This window comes from Chlorocebus sabaeus, chromosome 1 (assembly GCF_047675955.1).
Source record: "Chlorocebus sabaeus isolate Y175 chromosome 1, mChlSab1.0.hap1, whole genome shotgun sequence".
Taxonomy (NCBI): Eukaryota; Metazoa; Chordata; class Mammalia; order Primates; family Cercopithecidae; genus Chlorocebus; species Chlorocebus sabaeus.
In genome coordinates this window covers 97,698,662-97,714,381 of record NC_132904.1, presented here as the reverse complement: position 1 = coordinate 97,714,381, position 15,720 = coordinate 97,698,662, and positions in this window count along the sequence as shown.

The window sequence follows — 15,720 nt, the reverse complement described above, 5'->3', positions numbered from 1 at the left end:
TAAAACAAACAAAACATTGGAGTAAATTAAAATTAATGTCAGCTGCTTCTTTGTATGTTTTAAAATGTGGCTAATACAAACTTTAAAATTTTATGGGTCCAAAGGCAGAACTGCTTTACAGAGTTCCTTATCTCATGATGCAAAGGCCATGAGAAGGACAAGGACGGCAGAACCTGGGATTGGCTGGAAGCAGAACAGAGCAGACTTGGTTTGGCTAGGATCCAATCACCACAAAGTCTCATGAGGGGAAACCAGGTAATTTGCAAAGCTATAACCCTAGACAATCATGTGATGCATAGGCAGATAAGTATTCAACATCAGAGAGGTCTGAAGTGGCAATAGACACAGATCCTAGCAGGCAGATGAATTCTTTCAGGGTGGAGCCTGATAGTACAGAATCAGTGGAGATCCAGGAAAGGAAGCAATCAGAATCAAATGCCACTGAGGGCAACAGAAAAGACCCAATCTTAGGAAGACTTCAGCTCTGGAATTGAGGAGAATGAACCTAGTTCTAGGTAAGAGTGGAGGGCAAGACCTTAGTCATACAGGACATTAGTAAAGAACACAGTAAGTGCTCAGTTATTACCACTGCAGTACATATACAGTGTCCAAAGTCCCGACAGCTGAGTCACTGAGCTACTGATGGGGCAACTTTCATATTTTCCCATCCCTATGAAGAATATTGGTCCCAAAGTCATGAGTGAGCCAATGGCAATGATGGAGGAGTCGTGGGGCAGAATGCCCAACAGATAATTACATTGGCTCCTGTCAACTAACTAGATGAAGAGAACCCTAGTAGTAAGACTTCAGCCAATCCCAGTTCTCCCACACACTCAAAATCATGAACCTAATAACCTCCTTCTCTGTCACTGCCATGAACTGAGCTCTGAGAAGGCACAAATGTCCTGAGACCACTTTATTCAAATGACAAACTATTTTCTAGTAAATTTTAAAATAATTTATCACTATATTCATTTTATAAAGACTGTTAAAGGGGACTTAGCTACTAGAAATAGAACAATAACAACAAAACTGACAGTTTTTCAAAGTGTTATTTTAACAAATGTTATCGTAAATTAGTATAGCCATTTTGGAAAACAGTATAAAGGCTCTGAAATGGGAGGAGTTTTCCCTTATCCTCCCTCAGGGCATGTGACAGGGGGCGGCTCACTTCTTCGGCACCCCACTGCTCAAACCTCTAGGGGAAGCATGCAGATGGGTAAGTCATGGGGCTCCAACACCACCGCAGTGTCTAGGATTGTTTACAGATCCTGAAGTCCCAGTGGGCATGTGTTACTGTGTGCTCTTTCTGCTTGGCCCTCTGCAGGCGGCTTGTGTTAATCAGCTCAATTGGACCCTCTGTCATATTGCAAGGACAGAGGGCTTTCTGTATCCTGGGGTTCTTGCCCTAGTATACTGGAAAAATTGGATTACATGTGAGCTTGGAGAATGAGTGCAATGTTTTATTGAGTGGTGGAAGTAGCTCTCAGTGGATGGGTGGGGAGCCAGACAGGGGATGGAGTGGGAAGATGGTCTTCCCCTGGAGTCCGGACGCTTAGCAACCAGGCTCTCCTCCAACCACCATTGGCTAAATTTCATTCGGCATCCGCGTCATTCTGCTGTGGATGGCCTGCCGACTTCTGTCAGTGTGTTTTTCTGCCAGTGTGTTCCTCTCAACATCCAGCCACTTGTATGTGCCTGCTAGGGTCTTGGGGTTTTTATAGGCACAGGATGCGGGGGGTGGGCATGGCAGGCCAGAGTGGTCTTGGAAAGCGCAACACTTGGGTGTGAAAACAGTAGTGCTTGTCCTCACTTAGGTCCGTGGGTACAGGTCCAAGGGTGGAGCCCTCGCCAGGGACCCCACACCCTTCACCACCCAGCATTTCCCTGCCCCACTCCCATATCAGTTCCTCAAAAAAATAAAAATAAAAAAATAAACTAAAAATAGAATTACCATCTCATCCAGCACTCAATATCCAAGAACTGAAATCAATATGTTGAAGAGATGTCCACACTCCCGTATTCATTGTAGGATTATTCACAATAGTCAAGATATGGGGGGAAAAACTACTATTTTTAACTGAGGCACTACCCTATGCCAGATTCACAGAAAATTTTATTTAGTCCCTTCAAAAATGCTACAAGGGAGATACCATTAATAGCTCCATTTTACCTCTGAGGAAGTTGTGGTTCAGCATATTTATATAATACTCATGGTCAAATCAGTCAGCAAGTTCTGAGGCCAGGATTCAAACTCAATCTACTTTGACTCAAGAGTCTAAGCTCTTCTCTACTGTGCTATAAAGCAGAATTATAGGAGTATCATGGAATGCAATAAACAATGAGACAAATCCATTACTTGCTGGGAAGTCAGAACAAGACCTGACCATGGAGGATGTAAACTGAGCAACAGAATTGTAAGCCCAACCTGGGGAAAAACCAGTAGCTATTAATCATGACTTTAACCAATATAAAACAATACTATCTCTACTTATCTCCCATTTAACCCCTCCACTCCTAACCAATTCAATGCCTGCCTACATTAAGGACATCAATGTACCAATGACCAGGTTTTTTATTCAAGGCCCTTTTTCAGTTCTCATCTTACCTGGCACACAATAGGAGCTTGATAGATGCCTGTTGAGAAAAATCCATACATCTCATTCTATCAGGCCTCAGTTCACATACTCTCTGCCTAGAATAAGTCTTTTTCCCTCTTCCCTCCCTGGTTATCTGCTGGTCATTCTTTTAACTTAGCTTTCAACTTCTGATTTCCACTCAAGCTTTCAACTTAAACATGTTCTTCAGGGAGGCATTTCCTGACTATTCAAATCAGGTTGAGTCCTCCCTTTATACACTCTAATAAAAGTCTTGTACTTTTCTAACTACACTTATCACTATAGGAATTAATTTCTATTTGGGTAATCATTTATTGTTTATATCAATTTCAACTCCACCACTAAGACTATGAACTCTATATGGGTTTAGGTTTTGTTGCTGTTTGTTCTTAAGTGTTTTCACCACAAGGCCTGGCACACAGTAGAGGCTTGATACCTATCTGATGAATGAATAAATAATGAATAAATAATCACATAAATAATAAGATGGGTCATGATAGGGTTTTCTTTTTTTTACCTGTAGCTAAAAAGTATTATAAAACTTGATTAGCATCATAAAATTAATAATTTTATCAAGTGGAATAAAACCCATTATAATCCAATTGGAATGAAACCCAAAGAGTCATAAGTATCATATCACAGAATCATAAACTCTTTGATCCAGAAGGCATATCTGGTCTACCAACTCCATTTTTTTCATGCATTCATTAATTCACTCAGCAAACATTTCCAGAGTCTACAGTAGTGTAGAAATTAGGAGCATGCGCATTGAAGTCAGAATGCCTGAGTTTAAATATTGACTGCCACTTGTTAGGTGTGTAATTCTGTATGTCTCAATGTCCCCACCATAAATTAGAGATAATGATAGTATCTACATTACAGAGTTGTGCATGTAAAATGCTTAAACATTATCTGGTACATAGGAGCATACAAGAAACACCAGTTATAATCTTTACTGCTGCTATTCAGCACTATGATAAGTACTGAGAGCACATAAGATTGAATGCCTAAGTTCAAGAAGCTTAGAGCCTAGCAATAAGTTTAAAAATCTTATAATCTCAGGTCTAGAGAATTTTACCTACCAAAGTCTTCTAATAAGTACATCTCTTTCCTGATATATGGAAAAAATAAGCTTTATTTATATTAATGAGTCATTAATAGTAACTGTAAAGATTATCAGTATATCTGTATTGTACATAATTTACTTATAAAAACATATTCTTTTCTGGGTGGGCATGTCAAGTAGAAGCTATTAAGCACATTTTAAATTAAAATTACATAATGTTAGACATATCTTTTCCGTAAGTATGCTGTAACTTTACTTTTCATATTCAACTACTCCCAAGCTGTGTGTCATTTTTAGAACGTAAAAGATAGACAGCATGTATTTAACCAAATGCATTAAAGAACCAGCAGTAGCTTCTGGCCAAGAATGCACAACCTTAATCTAATCATGAAAAAAGATCAGACAAACTCCAAATGAGAAATGTTCACTGATACATCCCAAGTGCCTAGAACAGTATGTACCCACCATGTAGTACACATTCATTAAGCATCTGTTGAATGAATGAATGATTAAATTCAACAAAAAGAAAATCAGTACTATTTTAAGAGAAAAAAAAGAAGCATAAGAAAAAAACATGATGTGACTGAAATTTGGAAAACACAAGGTCTTCTTCCTGGGCACCTAACTAGACCACGTTTCCCAGTCTGCCCTGCAGTTAGGTGTGGTCTTCTAAGTTCTGAACAATGGAATGTGAGCACAAATGATAAGCACTATTTATAAGCTTGGTCATTAAAACCCCAAGGTAAAATTCCCCATTTTGTTTTCTCATCTGAAGGTTAAATACAGAGGCCTCAGAGACCCTAGAGGATGGTGGTGAGTCACAAGTTATAAGGAGCCTCTGCACCTGAAAGACCATGATAAATGCTGTCCACATCAGAAACACCACCACTGCACTTTCAGTGAGGGAGAAATGAACTTCTACTGTGGAAAGCCACTAAGATGTGGTGGTTTGTTTATGCCAACAGGTAACATTTTCCTGACAGTCTGAAGGTCACATACACCAAGGAGATTCTTCTTTGGTGGAACCTTACATATAAATATACAACAGAGAAGAATAAGATCCTATAAGAAAAACAAAAGACACAGTAACCTGAAGATAACAATGAATCATGTCTAAGTCAGTTTGTTTAAAATAGGCAAGGAAAGATTCTTTAAGTAAAATGAATCCATTGAAATTGATTTAAGGTGATTAAAGGTTTTAATAAAATACATTAAGCAGAGTCGATCGTGGTCAATTTGGCAAAACTTGTTTTCAAAGGTACATTTTCTAAGGAAAAGGAATGAAAATAGGGAGTCTAATGAATTAATCCCTAAATAAATTGTACCAGTGAATAACTATAGACATTTTATTTAACCCTGAGACTAATGTACTTTAAAACATATTACACAGTCAACACACTTATTGAACTTTTCTGTATTGTGAAGGATTCTCATAATGCCTGTCTATATTAATTTTTCATGTATATAAATATGCACATATTATTAATGTTGAGAAACAGAATGTACCCATATTAGCAGCAAATTATAAGATAAATACAAAATACAATATCAGGTTGACCAATTAAAATTAATTGCAAAATCTTCTAACTTCATTACCAAGCAAATTATTGACAAAGATGCTTTACATTTGCTTTTTCTTTTTTTGTAATACTAGCTCATTTTTAAATAAGGCAATATCTGAGTTTAGAAGAAAGTCATTATCTTCTCACCTTATCAATTATTATGAAAGTTCAATTTAATCAATACAACAAATCTTTAAAAATAGGAAACATAGTAGTATTCCTCATTCTAAACTGCTATCTACATATAACAATTTGTACAGGCAGAAATAAAAGTCACTGAAAAAGAAAGAGCTCCAGGTGATTGAGATTTATTGCTATGAAGGAGTCCATGAAAGTCTACTTCCTTCTCTTGTTCTCTTCCTTTCCCTTTCCCACTTGCTGCTTTTCAATGTGGTCTCTGCATTTTTGTTTTTCCATATTAAAACAGGTTTTATACTCTAGTCTTTCAGGCAGCCTCCTCCAATTGACTGCTTCACTTTGAGTCCTTACTTTGAGTTATCATTCTACCCAAATACTTGTTCATTCCAAAGTCTTGCACTTTATTGGTAAAGATGAAAATTAGTTTAATGAAGAAATGTAAGGAATGAAGTTATATGGGGAAAAAGTTGATTAGCACATATTGCAATTATTAAAGAGGTCTATATACATCTACTATATAACCACAAAGTTTAAAAATAAACAAACGATTAAAAAATAAAAATAAAAAAGTCTGACATCAGGGTACCAAGGAAAAATAATTTCTGAGGTTAAAGTCTTTAATGAATTCTGAAATAACTCTAAATATAGCTCAAATTGGACTGTCTTTTTTCTATGTATATGAGATGGTGATCATTACAACTGTTCATAAAGATTATGTTTAAGTTTGAAATTCAAATTTAAAATGAAAATGCAAAAACACTTACTAAGGCCAGGCAAATTAATTAGGTGGGACATATACTATAAAAGCAGAATATACTATTTCTAAAGCATTGTAAATTAACCCAAATCCTGGCATGTTATACAAAAGTAAAAGTGAGGAAAAGATTTAGTATAGTATCTCATATTTGCATTATTTGTCTTATAACAGTGCAAAACAAGGTATGTTGGGGGAGTGACAAAGGAACAACTATTTGTGAGAATAATCTTGAACTAGCTGCCCTGATTGCCCAGGAAGATTGTCCTTCCTTTCTCTGCCATCACAGAGATGATCTTCCTGGATAATGAAGGATTTCTCTTCAGCCTCAGTTATACTAATCGTTATCCACCTTTCCTAAATATTAATTTCAGTAGTCCACGTAGTCCATTCAGAGAGAAAGAGAAGCAGAGTACATAATGTTAGAAGACTTTTAAAAATGTTTAAACAGTCGATTATTTTTCCTAGGTGCTAAATATTTTTTAAAAATTTTCCAAGTCATACCAATATCCTCCATTATTTTCATACATGATTTATTATACCCATAGGTGAAAAACATCTACCCACAAGGGAAAAGTTTTCCACATAAGGTTATGCAACACACGTAATTTAGATGATGTTATTTCAGACTAGTATAAAATAATTCTTTTGACTTTGTTTTGGCAGTAATTCATTTTCACTTCAAAATTTGATAGGAGAAGAAAACAGATGTCTAGTGAGATTGTACTTTATATGGGAAAAAATAATTTAATATATGATGCTTAGGAAGTTACCAGAAGTCAAGTTCAAAAGGAAAGGAAAAGCTCTCCTTTGGTTCCCCTCCTAAATTTATCCTTTGTTTCTAGTGATCCCTAGCATAGAGTTTTCTGCTAACAAACATGATCTCCAGGGAAGCTGCCTGAGAATCATGATATCTAAAGCTAAAAAAGATCATGCAGATTTTCTAGTCCAATTGTTTAATGTTTTAAGAGGCCAGGCAGAAAACTGAAGTGGAGTGTGTGTACCATAGCAGAGAGCGAAGGTCCCTCTTCAAATGTGTTCAAAACAAACAGAACGTGCTTTAGCACAATGTGAGAGTCTAACAAAACAAGGATACAGAGTGGATATCCATTTATATTCTCTGATTACAATTTTTAAACTCAGTGCTATTAAGCTTATATTTGTTAGCCTTTTATACTTTCAAGATTGTCTTTCTCTTTCTCCTGAGGCACTAAGAAGCTGGAACTTAATTGTACCTTATAACATATTGCATAACTATTGAGAAGAGAGTTTTGTACTTGTCTTGAATTACTATTCCCTTCTCCATCCCACCCCAGCATCCAACAAAGTCCTGAGCACATATCATGTCCAGTAAATGCAGGAATTGAGCTTTAAGAGATAACGTCCTTGCCTCCTTTCTTCAACTTTTGCAAGAGATCTCACTTTTGATCAAAGCCTGTCTCTCCATCAATGGTTTCAACTCCATCTTCTCCTCATATCCTCCAGGATCTTAGGTCCTTCTTCCTCATACATTCTCAGTCTCTTCCATTTCTACAAGCTCCTTCTCCTCACCCTATACACATTTCAAGTTTCTCTCTTCTTCTAAGAAAAATAAAATCCTTCCTTGACCTTGTTGTTCGTTACTGCCATATCTCCTTCTTAATTAAAATTCTTGAAAGACTCATCTGTTTATCCTTCCTTTCTTCGGGAGTAGATGTGTACAACATGTACCCCAAAACTCTTCCAGCTTCTATTACCCAGTTCCAAAGCCACATGAATATTTCTAGGTAATTAATATAGCAGCACTCCATTTCTTCGGACCAATTTTCTGTCCTAGTCTGTTCAGGCTGCTACAATAAAATACCTTAGACTGGGTGGCTTATAAACAACAGAAATATTTTTCTGACAGTTATGGAAACTAGAAAGTCCAAGGATCAAGGCACCAGCTGACTAAGTGCCTGGTAAGAGCCCATTTCACGATCCTGATGATACCTTCTCAAATGGTGAAAGGACAATGCAGATCTCTGGGTTCTCTTTCATAAGGGCACTAATCCCATTCTTGAGGACTCTGCCTTCATGACCTAATTACTTCCCAAAGGCCTCACCTTCTAATATCATCACATTAGTAATTAGGTTTCTTTCTCTCCCTCTCTCTCTTTTTTTTTTTTTTTTTTTTTTGGTAATTAGGTTTCAACATATGAATTTTGGGGGCATACAAATATTCAGACCATAGCAGAGGGGAAACATCCTCTCTGATCAGACAGCTGTGTTCCAAAAATGGTAGAATAAATATCTACTTTTCAGTTTGGAGGTTTTGTTAGTTTAATTATTTGTCTTTCTGGTGCTAGGCTTCAGACATGGGCAGTCAGCAAAAGTGTGCATGTGCAGCAGACCAGGTAATTAAAGTCTCAAGTCTTTGGCCAGAGGACCAGAACAAGGAAGGTTGGGACCTGCAAAGTACTATACCAAGGAGATCTCAGAGAGAGAAGAACTCATGAAAAAGACCGCATAGAGTTGTTTATGAACTCTGGAGCTTACCCCTAGGCTGTATATTTATGAATCAGACACAACAACATCTCAAAGGCTACAAGAAGAGAACTATGGATAGGCCACCTCCCTAATCGCAGACTGGCCCCCTATAGGACAGATCCAAACAACACGCACAAACTTTATATATGGAACTGACATGAAACAGACATGACAACAGAAAATAGGTCAGTTATGACTTGTGCCTAAAATGAACCAGGTGGATTATCTACTAAACTAAAAATATCAATATTTTACAAGAGATTTATATGTAATATAATATATATGATTTATATCATAATATAATATTCAAAATGTTTAGGATATAATTCATATTTACTCCATATTCAAAAATATACAAAAATGTCAATTTTCATAGGAAAATATAATTAACATATGCCAAAACCAAGATAGTACAGATGTTGGAATTATCAAAGACTTCAAAGCAGGTATTATAAAAATGCTAAAAGAAGTAAAGCCACACACTTCTGAAATGAACAGATGGTATAAACTATCAGCAAAGAAATATAAGATCCAGATTAAAATTTTAGAACTACAGCATACAATAACTCATTATATATACATATATATATATAAATTTGAATGAACTCAAAAGTAAAATAAAGAAGACAGAATACGTCATTGTATTTGAAAATAGATCAAAATAAATTATCCAAATTGAACAACAAAAAATTTAAAGAAATTAACAGAGCCTCAGAGACTTGTGAGAAAATAATAAAAGGTCTAATATTTATGTCAATGGAATACTTAAGAGAATAAAAAGTATGAAGCAGAAAAAAAATTACAGTAAATAATACCTGAAACTCTTGAAATTTAGTGAAAAATATAAACTTACATATCTGAGAATATCAGGGAACACTAAATAGAATAAACCCACCCACAGAAATCAAAATTAAGAGACATAATCAAACTGCTGAAGACTAAAGACAAGGAAAAAAAATTGAAAGCAAGAAGAGATAAACAATGATAGTTATGATTCAAATAATTGTGAATTTCTTATCAGAAACCATGGAGGCCTGAAGGAAAAAGAACAGGTTTAAAGTGTTGAAACAAAATAACTGTCAACCTAGAATTTTATGTTTAGTGAAAACACCTTCAGAAATAAAGACAAATGAAATAAAGACATTCTCTGCAGGAAAAATAAAATAAAATAAGAGAATTCACACCAGCAGATCTGGTCTAAAAGAACTGCTGAAGGAAGTTCTTCAGAGAGAAGGGAAATGATGTGAGCACGAAACCTTGAATGTAGGGAGTGAAAGAACAGAAATGGTAAATATCTGGTTAAATCTACTCGAGTTCTTTATCCTCAAGCTCTTTAAAATACATTTGATGGTTGAAAACAAAAATTGTTACATTTTTCTGGTGGGATTTTTAATGTATGGATATATAGTACATAAGACAACTACCAATTAAGGAGAGATGGTAAAGGACTTTATACTGGTAAGGTTTCTACATCTCACTTGAAGTGGTAAGACATTGATTATAAGTAAACTGTCAAAGTTAAGTGATTTCATTTTAATTCCTAGAGCATCCATTTAAAATGTTAGATTAAGGGACATAATCAAAAACATGCTAGGTTAACAAAACTGGAATGCTGAGAAGGTTCAAATGAGTAAAAAGAAGGCAGAAAAGAGAAACAGGAATAAAAAATAGTTAACAATTGAAATCAAATAATAAAACAATTGATGGAAACCAAATATAAGTACAAATTCTCTAAAAACACCAATTCAAATACAGAAAATTTCAGAATGAAACTAAAACCAAAAAATAAAAGACCAAAATATATGTTTTTGTACAAGAAACTCACTTCAAATATAATGGCATAGGTATGTTAAAAGCACAAAGACGGTGGTTTCAAAATGGCAGCATAGAAGCAAGCTAGCTTCACTCTCTACAACCTCCTGAAGACAAAAAACAAATATACCACACCAAACTTTTCATCAGAAATATCCCAGAATTTAAATATGAAAATAAGACAGTTCACAAAGCAAAAGAGAAGTGAAAAAACTCTGAGAAGACTGTAAGAGAATTAGATATCCACATCCATGATACCTCTCCCCCATTCTGCCCAACACTAAGCATGTGGAAAATTTCCCCCAAATTCACTATTTCTACACTGGAAAAAGTGAGCTCATGGTGAAAACTAGTTTCCCCACCATTGTGGGTTCCCTGGCAGGAGACCTGTCCCTGCCTTAACCCATGTGAAGCATTGCGAGTGTATGAACGGAGGTATAACCCTGAAGACAGGCATAAACAAAGCAGGGAGGTGGAACTACCATACCCAGTTCTGGAAAATGCTCTGTAACTTGGACAAAGAAGACACCAAATCAGAGTGACTGTTCAACATCACCATGCTGTAGGGGGTTCATCTAATAGGTCCCTTGGGCATGAACTCCTAACCAGCCTTCCCATTGCACACTGCTGGGACATCCCTTTTAGGATCACCCCTGTTGGCTTAAGGTACCACCTAGAGCCAAAAAGGAGGCAGCAACCTAGCAGTAAAGAAACTCTATACAAATATATCCAATAAAAACCAAAACAAACCAGACAGAGAAGACTGGTATGAATAACTAATTCTTCAATGCAAAGGCATAGACATCTACAAGAAATGACAGCAAACAGGGAACCATCCATGATCTCTTGAAATAGACAAATCAGGAAACCAGGAATTGACCCTAATGAGACAGCAATGCTTGAGGTCTCTGGCCAAGAACTCAAGATAGTTTTAAAGAAACTCAGTGATCTCCAAGCTAACGTAGAAAAGCAATTCACAAATTTATTGAAGAAACTTAACAAAGAGGTTGAAATAATAATTTTTAAAAATCAAATGCAAATCTTGGAACTGAGAAATACATTTGTGTAACTGAAAAATTCATTAGAGGTTATCAACAATAGAATGGATGAAACAGAGGAAAGACATCAGTGACCTTGAAGACAGGCTATTTTGAAAATACACAGTCAGAGGAGAAAAATGAAGAAAAAAAGGCATTGAAGATCACCTATAAGATAGAAAATTACCTCAAAAGACCAAATCTAAGAATTATTAATGTTCGAGAGAGAAAGAGAGAGAGACGACCAACAAGGGGTAGAAAGTTTATTCACAGAAGAAACAACAGAAAATGTCCTAAAACAAGAGAAAGATGTAAGTTCATCCAGGTACAGAAAGGCCAGAGAACACCAAGCAGATTTGACCTAAGTAAGACTACCCCAGAGTCAGCTATAGTGGCCAATGCCTGTAATCCCAGCACCTTGGAAGGCCAAAGTGGGAGGATTGCTTGAGGTCAGGAGATCAAGACCAGCCTGGGCAACACAGTGGGACCCAAGCTCTACAAAAAACCAAAAAAATAAAAATAGCTGGCCATGGTGGTATGTACCTGTAGTCCCAGTTACTCAGAAGGCTGAGGCGGGAGGATTGCTTGAGCCCAGAAGGTTTAAGTTACAGTGAGCCATGATCATACCACTGCACTACAGCCTGCATGACAGAGCAAAACCTTGTCCAAAACCAAAACCAAAACAAACAAACAAACAAAAACAACTACCTCTCAAATGTCAAGGACAAAGAACAAAGAGAGAGAAAAGAAGCTAAAATGAATAAAGACACTCCAATTTATCTGTTAACAGACTTCATTCAATGGAAACCATATGGGCGCAGAGTAAGAAGAAGGACATTTTCAAAGTACTGAAAGAAAACAAAAATCTACTGCCATCCAAGAATATTGCAGCTAGCAAAGTTATCCTTCTAACATGAAGGAGAAATAAAGCCTTTCCCAGACAAAGGCTGAGCAAATTTACCACTACCAGACATGTCTTACAAGAAATGCTAAAGGGAGTTCCTCAAATCTGAAAGAAAAAAAGAAACGGTAATATGCAACAAAAAAATCCACCATCAATGAAAACAACAAACACTTGAAGATATATAGTCCACTGGTAAAATTACAAAGAAAAACCAAAAATAATATTGTAATTGTGGTATGGAGTCCACCTATAACTCTAGTATGAAACCCAAAACACAAATCTATCAAAAACAGTAATAGCTATAGCAACCTGTTAAAAGATAGGTAATATAAAAACATATAAATTAAGACAACTAAAAGTTAAAATGTGGCGAGATAAAGTTAAAGTCTAAGGAGGTTTTTGTTGTTTTTCCTTTGTTTCTATGCATTTATTTATGATCAAAGATAAGTAGTCATCTCTTTAAAATAACTTGTTATATCTATAAGATGTTTTTCATAAGCCTCATGGTAACCACAATACAAAAACTGATATAGATTCACTAAAAATAAAAAGCAGCCAGGCACGGTGGCTCACGCCTGTAATCCCAGCACTTTGGGAGGCCAAGTTGGGTGGATCACGAGGTCAGGAGTTCAAGACCAGGCTCACCAACATGATGAAACCCCGTCTCTACTAAAAATACAAAAATTAGCTTGGTGTAGTGGCATGCGCCTATAATCCCAGCTACTTGGAAGGCTGAGGCAGGAGAATCACTTGAACCCGGGAGGCGGAGGTTGCTGTGAACCAAGATTGCGCCACCGCACTCCAGCCTGAGTGACAGAGCAAGACTCCATCTCAAAAATAAATAAATAAATAAATTAATTAATTAAATAAAAAGCAACAAATTAAAATATACTACCAGAGAAAATCCCTTAATCACAAAGAAAGGCAATAAGAAAGAAAGAAAGGAGTTACAAAACAACCAGAAAACAAACAACAAATTGGCAGTAGTAAGTCCTTATCTATAAGAACACTGAATGTAAATTGACTCAATTAAAAAGCACAGAGTTGGCTGAATAGATAAAGAATCAAGATGCAACTATACACTGCCAATAAGAAACCCATTTCACTTATAGACTGAAAGTAAAGGGGTGGAAAAAGATATTCCATGAAGCTAGAAACCAAAAAAGAACAGGAGTAGCTATACTTATCAGATAAAATAGACTACAAATCGGCCAGGCCCTGTGGCTCACACCTGTAACCCTAGAACTTTGGGAGGCCGAGACAGGTGGATCACAAGGTCGGGAGTTCAAGACCAGTGTGGCCAAGATGGTGAAACTCCGTCTCTACTAAAAATACAAAAAAAAAAAAAAAAAAAAATTAGCTGGGCATGGTGGCGGGTGCCTGTAATCCCAGCTACTTCAGAGGCTGAGGCAACAAATGGATATAAAAATTATAAATATCTATGTACCCAACACCAGAGATCCCAAGCATATAAACCAAACATCAGTAGATTAGAAGGGAGAGACAGACTGCAGTACAGTACTAGTAAGGAACATTAACACTCCACTCTCAGTATGGACAGATCATCCAAAACAAACAAACAAACAAAAAATCAGAGTTAAACTACACATTAGACCTAGTAGGTCTAACTGACAATTATAGAAATTTCACCCAACTTTGTAGAATATAAACTCCTTTAATTAGAACATGAACATTCTCCAGATTAGACCATATCTTAGACTACAAAACAAGTCTGAAAGAATTCAGAAAAGTAGAAATCACATCAAGTATCACTTGTGACCACAATGAAATAAGACTAGAAATTAATAACAAGGCAAATGTCAGAAGCTTCACAAACACATGGAAATTAAACAACATGCTCTTGAACATATTGAGTCAATAAAAAAAATTATGAAGGAAACTTTAAAATTTATTAAAACAAATTAATATAGAAATACAACATAGTAAAGTCTATGGAATACAGCATAAGCGTACTAAAAGGAACATTTATAGCAATACATACCTATATCAAAAACATAGAAATATTTCAAATAACCTAATGGTGCACCTCAAGGAAATAGAAAAGTAAGAATAAACTGAATCCAAAATTAGTAGAAGGAAAGAAATAAGAAAGATCAAAGCAGAAATAAATTGAGACTAAAAAAGTACAGAAGATCAATAAAATGAAAAATTGCTTTTTAAAAGATAAACAAAATCAACAAACTAAAAGCTGGACTAAGAAAAGCAAAAGACCCAAATCAACAAACTAAAATCAACAAACTAAGTCAACAAACTGAAAAACAAACTAAAAGCTAGACTAAGAAAAACAAAAGACCTACATAAATAACATCAGAACTGAAAAAGGAGACAAAACAACTGAGATCTCATAAATACAATGAATCATTAGAAACTATTATGAATAATCATATACCAACAAGTTGGAAAAGCTAGAAGAAATGAACGAATTCTCAGACACATATAACCTATCAAGATTGAACCAGGAATAGAAAACTTTACTAAACCAATAATGAGTAATGAGATTGAAGCTGTGGTAAAAAGTATCCCAACAAAGAAAAGCCCAGGACCTTATGGTTTCACTGCTAAATTCTACCAAACATTTAAAGAACTAATACTAATACTACTCTGACTCTCCAAACAAATTGAAGAGGGTATACATCTAAACTCAACCTATGAGTCCAGCATCACCCTGATACCAAAACAAGGACACAATGAAAAAAGAAAAATACTGGCCAATATCACTGATTAACATAGGCAAAAATCCTCAACAAAATACTAGTGAACAGAATTCAGTATCACAATAAAAAATCATATACCATGATCAAATGAAATTTATCCCAGGGATGCAAGGATGGTTCAACATATACAAATGAATAAATGTAATACATCATATTAATAGAACTAAGAACAAAAACTAAATAATTATTTCAATAGATGCAAAAATATATATTTGGTAAAAATTCAACATCCTTTATAAAAATTCTTATCAAACTTGATATAGAAGGAACATAACTCAAAATAATAAAGACCATATGTCAAACCCACCGCTAACATTATACTGAATAGGGAAAAATAAAAGGCCTGTCCCCTAAGATCAGAAACAAGACAAGGATACTCACTTTCACAACTTTTATTCAAAATTGCACTGGAAGTCTTGGCCAGAGTAATTGGAAAGAGAAAGGAATGAAGGCAATGTAAGTTGAAAAGGAAAAAGTCAAATTAGCCTTGTTCACAGATGACATAATCCTATGTTTAGAAACACCTAAAGAACGCACGCTGCAACTGCTGGAACTAATAAATGAATTCAGTAAAGTTACAGGATAT